Source organism: Crassostrea angulata, unplaced genomic scaffold (genome assembly GCF_025612915.1).
Source record: "Crassostrea angulata isolate pt1a10 unplaced genomic scaffold, ASM2561291v2 HiC_scaffold_279, whole genome shotgun sequence".
NCBI lineage: Eukaryota > Metazoa > Mollusca > Bivalvia > Ostreida > Ostreidae > Magallana > Magallana angulata.
Window position 1 is genome coordinate 58,213 of NW_026441832.1, and position 21,004 is coordinate 79,216.

The 21,004-nt window shown below is 35.0% G+C and overlaps 1 long non-coding RNA gene across 2 annotated transcripts in view; it reads left to right on the forward strand.

The window, feature by feature from the left end:
- The first annotated feature begins 5,695 nt into the window (after positions 1-5,695).
- LOC128170016 (uncharacterized) overlaps positions 5,696-21,004 on the forward strand; it is a 45,062-nt gene continuing 29,753 nt past the window's right edge. For both annotated transcript variants that reach the window (XR_008241646.1, XR_008241647.1), the window contains exons 1-2: positions 5,696-6,299; positions 17,761-17,861. This is a non-coding gene — a long non-coding RNA (uncharacterized LOC128170016). The remainder of the gene's footprint in view (positions 6,300-17,760; positions 17,862-21,004) is intronic.

The window sequence follows — 21,004 nt, forward strand, 5'->3', positions numbered from 1 at the left end:
TATAATATATGTAAGATATAAATATCGCCATTAAATGCTATTGACTTGTGTATATCCAGTTGCGTACATATCGTAAGAAATATGTTACATGTACATGTATAGTTTAACGGAAAAACAAATAGTCATATTTTGATTATACACGCCATCTTAGTTCAGATAAGAAAAGCGATGATGGGTTAATTGAAGGTATGATCTGTGTATACGAACAAGTGCAGAAAATCATAGAGTCAATATTTGAATGAATAAAAATTCGTGTCAAAAAACTATATAACAGTTGATTACAAGATTTATTATCTGAAAATCATTGTTTATCTCATCATTAACTGCGTGTAATTTTACATCGTCTATTCACTAAGGGAATTTGATCGGCAGTAGTACTACAATAGTACGCAATAAAGAATGATCATACGAATTATGAATAAAGAAAAAGAAAGATGCTTGTAAAAATAACAACTAGCCGAGAATCAAGACAACGATAAAGGAAACTAAAGAAATATCGGAATAAAGTCGGGGCAAATTTTTCAAAGCAATTTTAAATTGATTAGAAATATTTAATGACTTCACTTCAAGTACATGTACAGAAATAAAAACTTAAGATGCTTTGTAAAATTATTGACAACTCACTGAATTAACAAAAATATGTTGGATTAAAGTCAAACAGTTCTTTACATCTATCTTAATGATTACATTTATCTAAAATTAAATATTATTAAATAATAACAGACTAATCAAAAATAGAAATTACTTTTGCTTCTCGGTTGTCACCGAGTATATGTTTCCCGAAACGTATCAAAAACAGGGGAACGGATGGAAGTTCTGATTTTAAATAGTCTAAGATTGAAATACATTTGTAATATATCACATAATAAACAAAAAAAATCATTATCATATGTCATAATTACCACCTTGCTGAAGTAGATCGAGCAAAAACTAAGCAAAATTTTATCAAGAAAAATCAAAGTGTTTAGGCCACGCCTACCTCATAAATAAAGCGCACAAACTGTTCACAAAGCGTGCAGCTATTTTTAACAAAGCGTACAGTGCAAGAAGCGAACCGTTCTGTTCACAAAGCGTACCGTGCCGTTCACAAAATGAACCATACTGTTCACAAAGCGAACCGTACCGTTCAAAAAGCATAACGAACCGAACCGTGCAACTGGTTAGCACGAATTAGCACGTTTCAGGGTCTGTAACTGCATGCTTAGGAAAAAAATTTCATGTCATCTTTAATATTTAATATTTCTTGTCCTCTGCATGTAAGGCAAGGGTTTTGGCTGGGAAAGGGGGGGGGAAGGTATGTATTTGTTAACTTGGTTTTCCAATGGAAAAATCTGGTTATCAAAATAGTGAAAATAGCATGCAGGTGGGTGGGTGGGCTGACGGGCGGGCGGCTGCAAAAGTGGTACCCTCATTGTACGGATAACTCATCCTACAGTTTTCAAGATTTGCAGATCAATTGTACATATATCAGAGGGTGTGCATATTGCTAGGTTTTGATTTCTGATAATTTATGAAAAAAATACCAGCTTTTGAACTTAGTCATTTTTTGGCAAAATATTGCATAATTGGGTACTCCATTTCACTGGATACGGTAGGTAATGTTTATCAATACAGGGTTGACATGGATTATGGATACAGTTCACATAAAGGAAAACCTGGTTTGCTGTCACATTGACAGCTTTTCACTTGTTTTATTTTATCTGCTCAGAAATTTCAATGAAAGATGTATCCACAGGTCACACCTAACCCACCATCTCTTCTCTTACCATTGTGTGTATAGTCAAAATATGACTATTAGTTTTTGTTATCAGCTCACCTGAGCTCAAAGCTCAAGTGAGCTCCTCTGATCACATTTTGTCTGTCGTCTGTCTGTCCTTAAACTTTTTGCATTTTTGACAAACTTGGCAGAAAGCATCCTTAGGCAAAGGATATGCAAAGTTGTGAAAATTAGGGACCACACCATTTTTCAAGGGGAGTTAATTAAAAAAATTTGAAAATTGTTTAAAATTTTTAAAAATCTTCTTCTCAAGAACCATTTCGCCAGGAAAATTGAAACTTGTGTGGAAGTATCCTCAGGTAGAGTAGATTCAAAGTTATGAAAATCATGACCCTCAGGGGAAGGATGGGGCCACAGTTGGGGGTCATTTTTAGCTCACCGAGACGAAGTCAAGGAGAGCTTATGCTATACCCTCGGCGTCGGCGTCGGCATCGGCGTCCGGACCTGGTTAAAGTTTTTGTTGCAGGTCCTGTATCTAAGCTATTACTTGTCCTATCTTCACCAAACTTGCATGGATGATGCATCTGGACCTACCTATGGACTTGAAGACTTGGATGCTGAATCTGGGTCCTAAATTTCAGATGCTGGAGGAGGTTAATGTTGTTGGACCAGGTTAAAGTTTTTGTTGCAGTTGCCCTTTGATAGCAGTATCTTAGTTACTGCTGGTCCTAACTTCACCAAACTTGTATGGATGATGCGTCTTATGATACTGATGCACCTGACAAGCTTGAATGCTGAATCTGAGCAATAGGTTTCGGATGCTGGAAGAGGTTAAGGTTTTTAGAGCTGGTTAAAGTTTTTGTTGCAGGTGCCCTCTGATGATTAATCTTAGTTACTACTGGTCCTAACTTCACCAAACTTGTATGGATGGTGTGTCTTATGATACTGATGCACCTGACAAGCTTGAATGCTGAATCTGAGCAATAGGTTTCGGATGCTGGAAGAGGTTAAGGTTTTTAGAGCTGGTTAAGTTTTTGTTGCAGGTGCCCTCTGATGATTATATCTTAGTTACTACTGGTCCTAACTTCACCAAACTTGTATGGATGGTGCGTCTTATGATACTGATGCACCTGACAAGTTTGAATGCTGAATCTGAGCAATAGGTTTCGGATGCTGGAGGAGGTTAAGGTTTTAAGAGCTGGTAAGATAAAGTTTTTGAAACAGGTGCCCTCTGATGATGATAACTTAGTTATTACTTGTCCTTACTTCACCAGACTTCCATGGATGGTGTGTCTTATGATGCTGATGCACCTGACAAGCTTGAATGCTGAATCTGAGCAAAAGGTTTCGGATGCTGGAAGAGGTTAAGGTTTTTAGAGCTGGTTAAGTTTTTGTTGCAGGTGCCCTCTGATGATTATATCTTAGTTACTACTGGTCCTAACTTCACCAAACTTGTATGGATGATGCGTCTTATGATACTGATGCACCTGACAAGCTTGAATGCTGAATCTGAGCAATAGGTTTCGGATGCTGGAGGAGGTTAAGGTTTTAAGAGCTGGTTAGATAAAGTTTTTGAAACAGGTGCCCTCTGATGATGATAACTTAGTTATTACTTGTCCTTACTTCACCAGACTTCCATGGATGGTGTGTCTTATGATACTGATGCACTTGACAGGCTTGAATGCATAGTCTGGTTTCGGATGCTGGATAAATTTAAGTTTTTAGGAACAGGTCACATGTTTAATAGATGATAGTACTATTTCAAACTTGCATAGTTGATTTAACTGTAATATGAATGAATCGCAGAGGTAGCTTCAGATGCAGAGCTTGATCTCCATTATCAAGGATGCTAAAAAATAAATCTTAGTTATTACTGGTCGTAACTTCACCAAACTTGAATGGATGGTGTGTCTTATGATACAGATGCACCTGACAGGCATGGATGCTGAATCTGAGCCATAGGTTGCGGATGCTGGAGGAAGTTAAGGTTTTAATTGCTAGTGCCCTCTGATGATGATATCTTAGTTATTACTGGTCCAAACTTCACCAAAATTGCATGGATGATGCGTCTTATGATACAAATGCACCTGATGGGCTTGAATGCTGAATCTGAGCCATAGGTTTCGGATGCTGGATGAGGTTTAGTTTTTTGGAACAGGTCACATGTTTTATAGATGATAGCTTGCATAGTTGATTTAACTTTATTATAAATTAAATGCAGAGGTTGCTTCAGAAGCAGAGCCTGATCTCCGTTATCAAGGATGCTAAAGAAATCTCCTACCTCAATCAAACCACCTCGATAGATAGATGTGTTTGTTGATAAATGATATAACATGATTCCTATGATAAAGTATTGTATGATATGAAACAATATTGTTTGATATGATACAATATGATATCATATGTTATATTGTAAAAAGTTATACGATACGATATGATATTGTATCAATTTTTTTGATATTTTATGATATGATTATGTATCATGATATTGTTATGTATAGTATTGTATATTATGATACAATATTGTATAATATTATATTGTATTTTTAATTTATAATTATTTTTATCACATGATACAATTACATAAGATATTGCAAAATATTATATTGTATCCTATGATACAATATTGTATATTCTATAATATTGTATCATACAATATTGTATAATATGATATTGGTTTCAGTAATATAGAATTATATCACATGAAATTGTATTATATGATATTGTAATATTATATTATATTGTATTATACGATATTGTATGATATGATATTGGTTTATATGATATATTATCATATCACATGAAATTGTATTATATGATATTGTAATATATTTTATTGTGTCATATGATGCAATACGTATAATATAATAATGTATTTTATAATATTTTACCATATCACATAATATTGTATCATTTGATAAGATACAATGTTGGAATCAAATTATATTGTATTATATGATATAATATCATATAATGTATTAAATATGTTTCAGTGTCATTCAATACAATATCATTCTATATTATACAATATAATATCATGTTTCAGTGTAATGATGTATTATGTAATATGATATTGTAATATGATACTATATTGTATTATATTTTATGATATTGTATTATGTGATCAAATACAATAAGGTATAACACAATACAATGTCATATCATACGTTACAATATCAAATCTCATTATTGTTTATTACGGTATTTTATTTATTATATGATATATATTATATTAGAAATATGACATGATGCAATATTTAATTTTATATCATTGTATTGATTAACATATGAACATATGATTATCATAAAAAAATTTATCAGATGATATACGATATTTTGTCAAAACAGAATCCATGAATATCCAAGATCATAAAGTATGATTTTCATATAAAATGATAAAGGTGGTCTTATGAAGGTGATGTCTCATAAGGGTGATGCTCCGTCTCGGTGAGCTTAGTAATCTATGATTACCTATGTTTTACAGAGGAATATATAGAGTAAATCTTTAAAAATCTTCTCAGAAACTAATTGGCTAGGAGAGTTGAAACTTATGTGGAAGCATTCTCTGGTAATGTAGATTTGAAGTTGTGAAAATTTTGACCCCTAGGGGTAGGGTGGGGCCACAATGGGGGTTGAATTTTACATAGGAATATATAGAGTAAATCTTTAAAAATCTTCTTCCCAGAAACTAATAAGGCAGGAAAGCTGAAACTTGTTTGGAAGCATCCTCAGGTAGTGTTGATTCAAACTTGTGAAAATCATGATCCCTGGGGGCAAGAGTAGGGCCACAATGGGGGGGGGGGGGGGGGTGGGGGGTTCCAATTTTACATACGAATATAATAGAGTTAACCTTTAAATCTTTAAAAATCTTCTTCTCAGAAACTAAGTACTCAGGAAAGCTGAAACTTGTGTGGAAGCATCTTCAGGTAATGCAGATTCAAAGATGTGAAAATCATGACCCCTTGGGGGTAGGGTAGGGCCTTATTGGGGGGTTGAATTTTAACATAGGAATATATAGAGTATGTCTTTAAAAATCTTCTTCTCGGAAGCTAATTAGCTAGGAAAGCTGAAACTTGTGTGGAAGTGTAGATTCAAAGTTATTTGAAGGAAAGAATTGGAATTGTTTGATATACACCCTTTCCAAAACTGTAAAAATTATTACGTTTAATTTTATTATAGGAGTTTTGCAATATAGACCCATTTTGATGGAAAACGAATCTGACTTTAAATCATGAGATTTTAATGGGAGAGAAACAATTTGATGAGCTTTTATTCAAGAGGTCCCTCATTGCTGAACAAAATTAGGGCCGTAGGCCCGGAGCTATGAAGCCGAATGCTAACGTTACTGCCTTAATTGAAAATGCATTTGTGTACTATACCAAATTGATGTATCGATAATGCATGAGTTGTAACACTGAATTTCTCTCATTTGTGCACTTAGGAGGATTTTCATTTGTTTGCTGCCTTTGTCTTGGGAGGTGGAGGCACCAGGGCAATGAGGTCATTTTGTCCCTTTATTATGCTGACAGAGAGTCCCTAACCATCTGATCCATCATGATAGGCATTTTTCTTTATGATGCAGGTAAAATTATTACAATATTATTCTTTGTCATTTTACTGTGAGGCATATTTGTGGTCTCAAACCAGAATAATTACCTTTTTAGGTTTGTGACTTTGTCAAGGAAGAACTAGGTAATGTTTTGGTTGAAATCCAAAACAGTTATGAAATTTGATGAAAATGCATCAGATGTTTAATGGACATCTCTACTTTATAGAATATAGATTTGAATTCCATGAATTACAAAGAACCCTTGAAAATTGCATGTTAAGTTGCCTTTGTCATATCGCAGGAATGCAGATTTTTGCCTGACAAAGCACATTAAGCTAGAATTTAAAGTCATTTACAGTAAAAATAATATCTTATTTCATATTTTATGGTATGGATATTTGATTATAAAAAAGTATATTTGAACTAAAACATAAAACCACTAACTAGGCTTAATACGTTTATTGCATATGACCTTTTTGCGCTTGATTTTTTTCTTTCAAGATTTTTTTCATTGTTATAAATACTAATATTAAAAAATGATGAGATTTTATTTTCTATCAAAATTAAAAAAATCAAAGAAAGACACTAAAATGAAGAAAACAAGTTTATTGAACAAGGAAATTAAATAACAAATACATTATACATGTAGCACTTAAATTCACAAATAATGACAACTACCCTGGTAACAAAAGTTCAAATCAAAGGCAAACCAATTCCAACCATGTATTCTCTCTCTCTCTCTCTCTCTCTCTCTCTCTTTCTCTCTCTCTCTCTCTGCTCTCGTACACAAAACAACTTCTTTCTTACTTTCCTCTTTCTTCTCTCACTCTTCAACACAATTCTCATCTTCATCACTGTCCGATTCATGAATGATGGCAGGGATGTTAGAGGCGTCTTCCAGTGATGCAGTCCAGTTTCGAACCCCCTTTAGTGAATTCTGATATCGTCCAAAAGAGAGATACTAGATAACATTGGTAACATGGCCACACATCCCAACAACTCTGGTGCCAGCTTTACATTTGCAAAACCATCCATCAACCACTCCATCACAGAAACTGACCCAGCATCTGTACTGTTTTTCGGATATATGTCTGCTTTAAAATTTGGCGCATAACAATCCAGGAATCTTGTCATTGATGAGGATTTCAAATCCACCTTCTGCGTCAGTGTGTTCCTGAGCATAGGAGAGGGCCATGCGCAGCTGATATACCCCGAGCGTAAGTTGGCGCAGTTCACTTTCATCATAGCATGGAAAATCTGGAGCTACATTCTCCACATCCACTTTTGACCAACGCATTCCTCTTCTATCCAGTCCCTCACCTTCAACACGTTCCTGTAAAAAAAAACCTAATTATATATATGACAAAAGTCAGAATTTGTCCTACATCTAGATTTAAGCATGTCATTACATGGACGAAATTATTCAAGGAATATTAAGGAATCATTCTTTGAGTATTATGAGGTGATAATTTCGGTCTGGGCATGATCAAATCCAATTAGGCCCGAAGGGCTTTATGATAGATTTGATCATGCCCTGACCAAATTATCACCTCATAATATTCAAAGAATGATCCCTTATTATACCCCCGCTCCGAAGGAGCGGGGGTATACTGTTTTACCCTTGTGTGTCCGTCCGTCTGTCTGTCCGTCCGTCCGTCTGTCTGTCTGTCCATCCGTAACAAAAATTTCTGTCGCATTTATCTCAGCAACTATTTATCGCAGATGCTTGAAATTTTTACACAGTGTTTGTTAAGGCATGCCATATCGTGGGATATATTTTTGTACTAATCGGACGTCAACTTCCTGTTAAATGACGACTTTGCTTATTTTTTATCCAAAATTTTCAAACAAATTTTTGTCAAAGATTTCTCAGCAACTGTTTATCGCAGATGCTTGAAATTTTTACACAGTATTTGTATAGGCATGCTTAATCATGGGATGTATTTTTGTACCAATCAGACGTCAACTTCCTGTTTAATGAGTACTTCGTTTATTTTTAGCCAAAATTTTCAAACAAATTTCCGTCAAAATTTCTCAGTAACTATTTATCGCAGATGCTTAGAATTTTAACACACGATATGTTTTGGCATGCCATTTTGTGGAATATATTTTTGTATCAATCGGACGTCAACTTCCTGTTAAATGACAACTTAGCTTATTTTTTAACCAAAATTTTCAAACAAATTTTTGTCAAAGATTTCTCAGCAACTGTTTATTGCAAGTGCTTTAAATTTTTACACAGTATTTGTATAGGCATGCTTTATTGTGGGATGTATTTTTGTACCAATCGGGTGTCAACTTCCTGTTAAATGAAGACTTTGTTTATTTTTAGCCAAAATTTTCAAACAAATTTCCGTCAGAGATTTCTCAGCAACTATTTATCGCAGATGCTTGAAATTTTAACACACTATTTGTTTTGGCATGCCATATTGTGGGATATATTTTTTTTATCTCATACGTGTGGTGTATATTACCCGTGTGATAAACCTTTGCTATATCACACGGGTGATGCTATATCAAATACTTCCAGTCCGAACTATTTTTGACACTACCCCTCGCTTCAACGCTTCAGTGACCTATTTTCGGAGAGTTGCTAGTACTTTCAACATAACTACAGCATATATATAACAAAAATTGATTTAAAATGGATTTTGTGAAAGATTTAACTTAAAAATATGAAGGAAAACACATAATCTGATAATTGCGTAGCATAGGCGTCGGAAACGGGGGGATATTGTGCGGGGGGGGGTTACCCCCCACTTTTTTTGCAAAGTTACAGATAATCTTTACTACAAGACCCTTTTTTCTGTGCTTTTCAAGATTTTTGATAAGTTTAGCCCCCTTCCAACTTTCAATTTGCTTTGGGAAGTTTATAAAACTGCAAATCACGTTATCTATCAAAGTGTCCATCCTAAAGACGCGATAAAAACAGAGCGCTCTGGTTGTGTTTATCAAGAACTTACCGAAATAATGTTTCAAAGGACTTATTCACTTTTGTCAATTTCTAATAATAAGGCTAGTGTTTGTTTTATAAAGCCTCAACAAAGGTTCCTCGTTCGAGTCAATTCAAACTAACGAGCATTCGCAACTTCGTGTATGTCAACAATATTCAAGTCTTCTGACGGATCAGTATTTCCATTTAATCAAGTGAATAAGCTCTAAGAAAAATTATTCAGAGCTAAAAAATTATTTCAAGGCTTATTTCAGTGAAACTTTACATTAAAAGAGTTAGAATTTATCTCAGATATGACGTACTAAATTGTATTGCGCAAGGTAACAATAATTGATAACACGACATTGCATCATCGCTTTTAATCTTTGAAAATTCAATTTGGGTCATATATAGGGGACTGTCTCAAAAGCTTCATGATATAAATTAAATTGTATGAGATAAATAGAATATCTATGATTGTGTGATTTTATATTTGCTTTATCCAACTCGTTGAAATGGTTATATTCGCTCGGCAAGCCTCACGAATATATACACAATTTCAACTCGTTGGATAAAGCAAATATAAAATCACACAATATAGATATCCTCTATGTATCAATCGGACGTCAACTTCCTGTTAAATAATGACTTTGTTTATTTTTTTATTTTTATAACACACTATTTGTTTAGGCATTCCATATTGTGGGATATATTTCTGTACCAATCGGATGCCAGCTTTCTGTTAAATGTTGACTTTGCTTATTTTGCATATTCACATCAGAGCGGGGGTGTCACTAGTGAGCATTGGCTCACAGATATCTTGTTACTTATATTTATATAATTTTAAACCATTATACGATCAAATATTTAAATATAAATAAGCAAACCTGGCTAGCGCCTCAATTTGGTGTCATTTGAAGTTGTGGGTTATATAGTATAAAATCGATGCGTAGAGTTATCCCAGGCAAAGACACTGGCAAATGTAAATATATATATATATATATTTAACAAACATAAAAAGTACCTGTAGTGTATTTGCTCTCTGTGAAAGATGGAGCATTTTGGCAGCAGCTTGTTCATCCTCTTCTGATGATCTACTAATTGGAGGCCTATACTTGTTACAGAGCGCTGCAACTATTATAACATAGTCACCAATGAATGGAATCTGGGAGTTTGGCAAGGTCTTGGACAAATACTGCCACTGTTTCAGGCGTCCATTACATGCTTCAACTACCCATCGCACCTGAAGAGTGAGAAATACATGTATAAAATAATCTTCAAATATTCAACAATCAGATGTACATTCACAATTCAGTTTGAATTACCTGTGTTCATGAAGATTAATAAATATTTTGAAATTAACTCAATAGTATAATTACATAGGTATATTATTTCTAAAAAATAATAAGTACTACCGTAATGTATCGTGTATAATAAGCACTCATGTATAATATGCACCCCCCAAAATTGACGAAAAATTGGCGAAAAAACACCAGGTCCTATGTATAACACGCACCCAAAAAATGGCAAAATCAACGGCCGCCATTTCCCCCCAAACTGTCATTGTTTCATGATAATTTTATAATCCATGCGCAATCTCTTTAATTTTGTGATCGTGACATAGCATAGCAATTATTGTAATTTCGTGATCGGAACATGGTCCAAGCGACATTATAGTCAAAGTTACTATATTTTACTTAAAAAGGATGGCATGATTTACATGGGCGGTATCAAATACCATTAGACTCTTCGTAAAGAGAGTGGAGAAGTTGAAGATCATCATATTACGTAGAGAATACCAGCAACTGAGCTTAGTGCTTAAAAGTAATAATGTTTGCAGATATAAACCAAAACAACATCAAAAGAAATGATTTAATTGATTAATTATAGTCAAACTGTCTCATTGATTGTTGTTAAATAATCATTCTGAAGAAACGTATATATGTCGTATATCGTCGTTATCAAGTCGTACATATGATCGATGTATTTTTAACAGTGTCTATGTAAAGCAATAACGTTTAACTGCATAACTGGACACGAAGTAATCAAGTTTAACAAAATCAGAATAATCGCTAATCTTCATGCAGTTGAAAACACCCTGTGAAGTTCGACACAAGACAGGTGCATGCTTCTGACACCGGAAATTGTTTAACAAACATTGACCACGCGCCGAGTCAACAGGTGACTGTTTACGTAATGGCGAATGCACTGGCGATATTTCAATATTTTTGATGCTAGAAATAGTGTTGAGAGAGTATAAATATTTTAATACATGGAAATAAAACTAAGAATAAGGTATTTCTGATGCAGTAAATTTAGTATACATCCATACAACTTGCATTACACACTATATCGGCAGTCACTACTCCTGTGGTATCAAGAATCACGGCTTGAAAAATGGGGTAAAATTTTAGTCCTATGTACAACATGCACCCCAACTTTTGATCAAATTTTGGCTGAAAAAAAGTGTGTGTTATACATGCGACATTACGGTATTACAAGTTACCTTTGTCACTACTCTTGATAAGTTAGAATCAAGAGTTGAGAGCAGCTTCTATCCCAGTTTCATAAATGCTGGCATCTCTAACTTTATCCCAACATCTTCCAGAACATCTTGGGCATCTCTCACGGTCCACTACAAACACATCCTCCTCTTGAAGCCAGTTCCTGAGTTCCTCAGCATTATGGTAAATCATGTGCCTCAGTATGCTGGCGTCATTGTTCTTACTGTCTGCTAGATAGGGGCCAAGAACTGACACAATGTACCCAGTCGCTGTCACCACAATCATGGGTTTCACAAGAGGCCTATGTTTGTGAATGCTATATGATCTATGAGCAAAAGCAAAATTTGAACTTTTCTGTATGTACACATATGTTCAATCGAACACCAAAATTGCTGGATTTGATGTAACGTCTTTAGTCATGAGATTTCTGGCCAGTTGTCGGGTGTGGTTCTGGATCACCTCCTCACGTGTTATGTGGTTAAATCCAAGATTGTGTGGCACAAAGTCTCTCATAAGTGATGTTCATGCAGAAACTATAGCTCGGCGAACCTGGAATACATCATATTTAATTAATGAAAATCTCCTTTATCAGATAATAAAAAAAAACATAAGTAAAAATATGTTAAAATTTTTTTATTTTCATATTGATCAATTATAAAATTCTTACTTGAAATTTAGTCCTATGAAACAAAACAGCAAGCAATTTGTTAGAAAGAGCTGATCTAAGTTTCATCAGGAGGATGGCAATACATGTCCTCTTGCTCCGATTTCTAGTTGAGTTGATGCTGGTAACTGACAATACAATGTCGTGAAATTCCTGTCGAGAAAATCCTGTCAGCACTCTATACTCATCGTCATTCATACAGCTTTCATCATCAAAGTCAAGCCTTGACTGTTGGAATGCCTTCTCTCGCAAGTCCTAAAAAATGAAATTATTATCATCGTTTACATGCTACATCATCATTGTTGTCATCAACACTATCACAATTCTCCTCTTCATCAACATTAATCATTACTTTAGTTTTACATTATTATGTATCTTGATTTCATGCAAATTGTTGATACCTTTATGAGACTGAGGATGAATGTTTTGTTGAGCGTTGTGCTTTCATTGGTCCTGATCTGCTGCATAGCGGCATCAACCATTTTCCCGATGTTGCACACAGCATCTTGCTCCAGATGGAATGATGATTTCTCTCCTTATAAACACTAACAGCCGAACATGATGGGAAACAGTCACAAGCTTTGGTCCTGGTGTCTTGCAAACAAAGCAGTAACCATGGCTCTGTGGTGATGATGGAAAAGGCAAGGGTACAGATGGGGGACTTGGGAATGCATGTTTTGGACGCTTCTGCTTGGGTGACGCAAATGTTGGATCCTCTGTTTCCTCTTGGGGAGCTATTCTCGGGAACATAGATTCCCTTGTCACTGAATCTTTGACTTTCCGACACTTATGACGACACTTGTTACAGAGAACATCTGTTTGAACTTAACATTTAAGGAAAAATGTTTGCATAATATTAACAGAAATGTACTAGCTGGGCGTCTTTCATCAGGAGGGGCCTTTCTATTTCAAAGCACACATCTAGATTGTTTCTCATCCATCCTTAAAAAACAAAAGGTGATATTAATAAGCTTAGTATTAATCACACACATTTGATTTCTGATTTTTTAACCGGGTTTTCCAACGGAAAAATCCGGTTATTAAAATGGTGAAAATGGCGGGCGGGCGGGCGGGCGGATGGCGGGCGGGCGGGCGGCTGCCAAAAGGGTACCCTCATTGTACGGATAACCCCTCCTACAGTTTTCAAGATAGGAAGTTGTTCTTTTGCAGATCAATTGTACATATATCAGAGGTGTGCATATTGCTAGGATTTTGATTTCTGATAATTTATCGAAAAAATACCAGCTTTTGAACTTAGTCATTTTTTGGCAAAATATTGCATATAGGGTACCCTCATTGTACGGATAACTCCTCCTACAGTTCTCAAGATAGGAAGTTGTTCTTTTGCAGATCAATTGTACATATATCAGAGGTGTGCATATTGCTAGGATTTTGATTTCCGATAATTTATCGAAAAAATAATAGCTTTTGAACTTAGTCATTTTTTGGCAAAATATTGCATGTAGGGTACCCTCATTGTACGGATAACTCCTCCTACAGTTCTCAAGATAGGAAGTTGTTCTTTTGCAGATCAATTGTACATATATCAGAGGTGTGCATATTGCTAGGATTTTGATTTCCGATAATTTATCGAAAAAATACCAGCTTTTGAACTTAGTCATTTTTTGGCAAAATATTGCATATAGGGTACCCTCATTGTACGGATAACTCCTCCTACAGTTCTCAAGATAGGAAGTTGTTCTTTTGCAGATCAATTGTACATATATCAGAGGTGTGCATATTGCTAGGATTTTGATTTCCGATAATTTATCGAAAAAATAATAGCTTTTGAACTTAGTCATTTTTTGGCAAAATGTTGCATATAGGGTACCTTCATTGTACGGATAACTCCTCCTACAGTTCTCAAGATAGGAAGTTGTTCTTTTGCAGATCAATTGTACATATATCAGAGGTGTGCATATTGCTAGGATTTTGATTTCTGATAATTTATCGAAAAAATACCAGCTTTTGAACTTAGTCATTTTTTGGCAAAATATTGCATATAGGGTACCCTCATTGTACGGATAACTCCTCCTATAGTTCTCAAGATAGGAAGTTGTTCTTTTGCAGATCAATTGTACATATATCAGAGGTGTGCATATTGCTAGGATTTTGATTTTGGATAATTTATGAAAAAAATACTAGCTTTTGAACTTAGTCATTTTTTGGCAAAATGTTGCATATACATGTAGGGTACTCCATTTCACTGGATAAGGGTTGACATGGATTATGGATACAGTTTACATAAAAGAAAACCCGGTTTGCTGTCACATTGACAGCTTTTCACTTGTTTTCAAATATACATGAAGAGATATTAGATATGATTTAACTAAGGATCCTCAACACCCTGTGAATGATTTTTATGACAGCTTAAGTACATCACAACATGGCTTCCATCTACCAACCTGCAGGTCATGAGTTTGAATTCTGCCCTGACTTTTATTTTCACAAAGAATAAGTAAAATTTAAAAAAGCTGAATTTTTTTTTTTGGAGGGGAGGGGGGTCATTTTTAAGTTAAACCCATGCTGAAAATCCATATCTTTAAGTTACTTAAAAAAAATGGGCTGGTATGCAGAACTTATACATGTACCTAGGGTATGCTGAAGACCCTGAATACTTATATATATTGATATATTCAATTATTCGTTTATAATCATTTTTTTTTTTTATCAGTAAAATGAATCGTATGCTTAAATATTTAAGTTTAATAATGCCCATCAGCTCTATATTCTAGTACACCCCCCCTCCCCCGTTCATAAAAGACATTCAACATTTTTGTGATTAACATTGTTTACAGCATCCATAACAACCAAAATGGCATCCCCTCCGTCGGAATGGCTCGGTTTTATCTGGATTGTGTTTTTATTATTGTGTTAATTAACAGATAAAAATGCTCTTACACAAAAAAAAATGGATGATTATTGACCGAAATTTGACCGAAATTTGATCTCATTTTTGCTTCAATAGACGAAATACGAGAAGTGGTTACTCCAAATTGCATTACGATTAGCGACTATCTAAAACTAAAATTGATATTTGAACCCTTCTGACAATGTCGCCCAGGACGAAACTTTCAGGATAAGTACATGTACACGTTGCAATTAATTCTTCTTGTACAGAAAATCATCCCGGGCGACGAGGTCGAGGTGATCAATTTAACTCATTTACATCAGATTGACCAGTAAAAAGGCCATAAAATGGCATATCGCCATTACTTTGATGGATCATTTCCTACGCATGCGCATAAATGGGCCAATTCTAACATGGTATTACAAGTTATTATGACCTCCTCTTTATATTATATGCGGACAACATATCGGAATCGCAATATATTTTTTCCCATAAAAAAAACGTGCCAATTCTTAAGGAGACCGTACCTAGTTCTTCTCTTTACCTTCTAATAATTTTACAGTTTATCAGCTCTGTTTATTACTGCAATGACTAAACTGTAATAAAATGTCAAAATTGTGGAACCTTTCTTTTACAAAACTACTGTAATACCAGTTAAAAGGGGAGATAATCAGAAATTAATGAGAATTTTGAGACATTTTCAAAAATCTTCTAAAGAACCATTAAGCCAGGAAAGCTGAAACTTGTGTGGAAGCATCCTCAGGTAGTGTAGATTCAAAGTTGGGAAAATCATGACCCCAGGGGTAGGGTGGGGCCACAATGGGGGGGTCATAGTTTAACAAAGGGATATATAGAGTAAATCTTTTAAAATATTCTTCTCAGAAACTGATCAGCTGGGAAAGCTAAAACTTGTGTGGAAACATCCTTAGGTAGTGTAGATTCAAAGTTGTGAAAGTCATGATCCCCTGGGGTAGGGTTGGGCCACATGGGGGGGGGGGGGGGGTCAAAGTTTTACATAGGAATATATAGAGTAAATCTTTAAAACTATTCTTCTCAGAAACTAATCAGCAAGGAAAGCTGAAACTTATGTGGAAGCATCATCAGGTAATGTAGATTCAAAGTTGGGAAAATCATGACCCCTGGGTGTAGGGTGGGGCCACAATTGGAGGTCGAAAATTCACAAAGTAATATATAGAGTAAATCTTTAAAAATCTTCTTTTCAGAAACTAATCAGCCAGGAAAGCTGAAACTTGTGTGAAACATCCTCAGGTAGTGTAGATTCAAAGTTGTGAAAATCATGATTACCGGGTGTAGGGTGGGGCCTTAATGGGGGGTCAAATTTTAACATAGGAATATGTAAAGTAAATCTATAAAAATCTTCTTCTCAGAAACTAATCAGCCAGGAAAGCTGAAACTTGTGTGGAAGTATCCTCAAGTAGTGTAGTTTCAAAGTTGGGAAAATAATGACACCCCCGGGAGTAGGGTTGGGCCACAATGGGGGGGGGGCAACGTTTTACATAGGAATATGTAGAGTAAATCTTTATAAATCTTCTTCTCAGACACTTATCAGCCAGATGATTCTATATAAATGTTAAGACTTTGGCCCCAGGACAATTCTTCGGCTCACAAGAAGGTTCAGAGTTTGATGTAGGTTTATATCCCATATATAAACAATTGTTAAGGATGTTTTTGAGAACTGCAATACTCAACATGTGATATGACTATAAAATCATCCTGTTAGAAAAGGGACTAATGATTATATACATAAGAATATGCAGGGGGAAAATAGATTATATTTTTACAGGATCTACATGTATTGTTGTACATTGTCCAGATAGTTTGTATTATGACTCCATTAAGCTGATTTTATCATACCTATTGTTCCTCAGGTGAGCGATGTGGCCCATGGGCCTCTTGTTTTAAATTCTGAATGGAATCCATTCTTATTGAAAAATCTTATTCAATTTTTTTCATCCTTAAGGTCAGACGACACGTTCCTCAATTTTAGATAACTTTTTCCAGGAATTTGTTAATGGTTTACAACTACTTTGACAAGCTTTCTTGCAAAAAATTAGGGTACCTTACCAGGCATTTCTGCGAAATACCAGAATATGCAATTTCCTATATAATCTTCTTGAAAATACACTTGAATTGCTGATATGAAAATAAATACATCTACACCACAGCTAAATTCTCTAAAATAGAACTGTATCTCGGGCGGGGCGGGGCTTTGAACTCACGACCTCTAGAACCTCTACGCTTCTGGCAGAGAGCGGCCACGGTTCTAACCACTCGACCATCTAGGCATCTAACCAAATACAAGTATATTTTGATCATTTTTTAAGTAATTATAAAATTAAAAATTTTTGTTGGAACTCTTTATTACGAGGAGATACAAAAAAGATTCTCGAGGAACGTGTCGTCTGACCTTAAGTACATAATAACAGACACATTTATTCAAATTGTCCATGTATTTGATTTGTTAAAGTTAATAAGAAGCAGTCAATTCATTTGATCTCACTGTAATTCCACATTCATTTCAGTACTTGCTGAGAGAGAGAGAGAGAGTCTCATACTCGGATGAGCACAGCGTAGATATAAATCAAAATCCCGGACTTGTGTTTCATACACAATGATGTATAAGGTATTTATAAGGTTAATGAAAAAGTCAAATTTGACAAATTCTGAGGTGAGTAAAATGATTAGTATTAGAATGAGGGTACTAATGCACTTGGATGTTGACACCTTAGAATTGTTAATACAGTGGGGCCTCAGATATCCGGACGCCAGATAACCGGACGCTTCAGTTTACGGACGATTTTATTTGGGAACAGATTTTTTTATACGTTATTTTCTCTCATTTATCCGGAATTCTGTGTTCCGGATCTGGACGGTCTGTTTTTACCACAAAACATCGTTTTACTACTAATCTTGCTTCATTTAACCGGACAGTAAAATTTCATGATACCATACTCAGTACAAAAGATTTCCCCTGTCAATTAAGTTTCACACCTTTTTTACGTGCAAGACCCTCATGAGTAGCTTGTATAAACACACTGACATCCCAAATCACTTTCAAAAATTGGAAAATTGCGAACAACAGTGTATCACACACATACCACACTGAGACACAAAGAATTTAGCTAGATATGGTTATCATTATTGTCCGGTTAATATTTCATGACAAAATAATAAAATAAAGTTCTTTATATCTAAAAACGTTCATATCAACAGACAACTCTAGCATATGTTGCTATATGGTATGAAAGGCAAAAAACCTAGTATCAACACTGGGAGCCATTGTATACAAATACATTATCATTCATGACAACGATAGACACATTTCAGATATCCGGACGCTTCACCTATCCGGACGATTGGACTTGGGAACGAAAGCGTCCGGATAACTGAGGCTCCACTGTACAAGATTTAGCTGAGCAGAAACAGATAGGGCTAGGTGATGTGCTAAATATATAAATGAAATAATTTTTATTTTAAAGTAAATTTATCACTGTTTAAATTTGATAAGTTGTAAACAAGCTCAATTTTGACATATGAATGCCATGTGACCCTATATATTGCTAGTAATTAGCTCACCTGAGCTGAAAGCTCAAGTGAGCTTTTCTGATCACCTTTTGTCCGTCGTCCGTCTGTCCATCTGTCCGTCTGTCCGTCCTTCTTTAAACTTTTTACATTTTGAACTTCTTCTCTAAAACCGCTTATCCAATTTCAACCAAATTTAGCACAAAGCATCTTTATGGGATGGCGAATATAGATTGCAGGAATAAAAGTCCGATCTGTATTCAAAGCGGTGAAAACCTTGAAACTGTAGAAAAAGGGGGGTGCAATTTTGAAAATCTTCTTTTCAAGAACTACTGATTCCAATTCAACGTAGCTTAGCATAAATTATCCTTATGGGAAGGAAAATATAAATTGCAAAAATTAAGGTCTAATTCTGTTTCAAATCTGGGTTATTGCGAAAATAATAATAAAGGAAAGGCGTGTTTCAATCGGGCTCGGCATCCGGTAAATGGGTAGACAAGACTTGGCCTGGGCAAAACAAAAGATTGGCAGTTATTAATCTGCCAATCTCATTAAAATTTCAGGATATTTGATGGACCAGTATATTTGTATTTGCTGTAAATATTGCTGCAAAATAATGCGTATTTGGAATTGACGATTGCTGATTTCGTCTTTATTACTCCTACTGTACATGTGATCCTTGACTGTGTTTGTGTACATTTGTATAAACTGATTTTGAACCTCAAATACCATTGAACCGGTCTTGAGTGAATAAAAGAATTGAAAATCTTAGGCCATTCTTTTTTTCCATTTTAAATGCTGGATAGGAAATACCAAGTTAAAAATCTTAAGCTGAATGTAATAAACTCATGTGGAAAAAATATGACTCAAACCTAGGCGAACTGTGAGCTATGCATCTTGCTTATAATTCTACGATTGACGCTGAAATTTTGGTTGAACATTGGAAATTCTATATGTCGAATTAGAGTATGTTAAATACTTGTACAAACAAAATAAAGAATGATATTCTGTATAAACCTACTCTCTGGGGCCCCCTCTTTATACAATAAATAATGTGAAATCTACATCAATTTTGATAGTTTTTCAGACACGGGTTAATAAAAACGACATCTTTAAAACAGTTTCCATAGTTCTGACACATTTCTGTTGCGGGGATAAAGTAATTATCGCTATTCCTAAGAAAATATTACAGCGGAAAATTATCCTGGTTTGTACTCGAAGTAAATAACAGTCATTTAATTATAATGGAGAAGACAAATAAAATTTTTGAATGTTTTTAATTTGAGGAATTGAGCACATTGAGGTACAATTTTCTTCTTCACATCCGAGGGACCATACGAAACAATATCTTTTGAACGCCATTGTTGCTCAGGTGAGCGATGTGGCCCCATGGGCCTCTTGTTTTTTGATAGTGAACTTTCAGATGTGGCCAAAGACATACATCTTTAAGTAAAATACTTAACTAGCCAGGGGTGTTTAGTTACATTGAGTTATATGGGAAATGAATTGATACTCTTTTCCCTAATAAAGTTGCAAATATGTGACTTTTTTAATTTGATTTTATGACCAAAATTTAAAAGTATTGTGCATATTCATGACTGAGGAAATTCTTGCTTGCGATTGTCTATTATCTGATTGGGGTCAGAGTTTAAGTGATTCTTACCTCACCTGAGCCGAGCTTTTCAGATCAAAATTTGTCCATCGTTGTCATTGTCACTGTTGGTGTTGTTGCTTAAATATTTCACTTTTAATTTTTATCTAATCTTAGAACCACTGAGCCTATTTCAACCAAACTTGGCTTAAAGCATCAAATTTTAAATTTTGTTCAAATGAAGAGCCAGGTCCCTTTTAAAGGGGAGATCATTTAGAATCATCAAAGATTTAAAATCATCAAAAATAGATCATTAAAAATTTGTGGGTTTTTGAAAAAGAAATTATAAAAGATAAACAATTGGCCAAAAAAGCTGTAATTTGTGTGGAAGCATCCCTAGGAAGTGTTTTTTCAGGTTGTTCATATCATGATCTCTGCAGGAAGGGTGGAGTCAGGAATCACAATGGGGGATTGAATTTTTACATATGAATCTATATAGAGAAAAGTCTTTAAAAATCTTTTCGAAAACCAACTGGCAAGACAATTTGTAACTTGTGAGGGAACATCCTTAGGTAGGAAGATTCAAGTTTGTTCAAATCATAATCCTTGGTAGGAAAGGTGGGGTAGGATTGCTGGGGGGGGGTGTTGTGTTT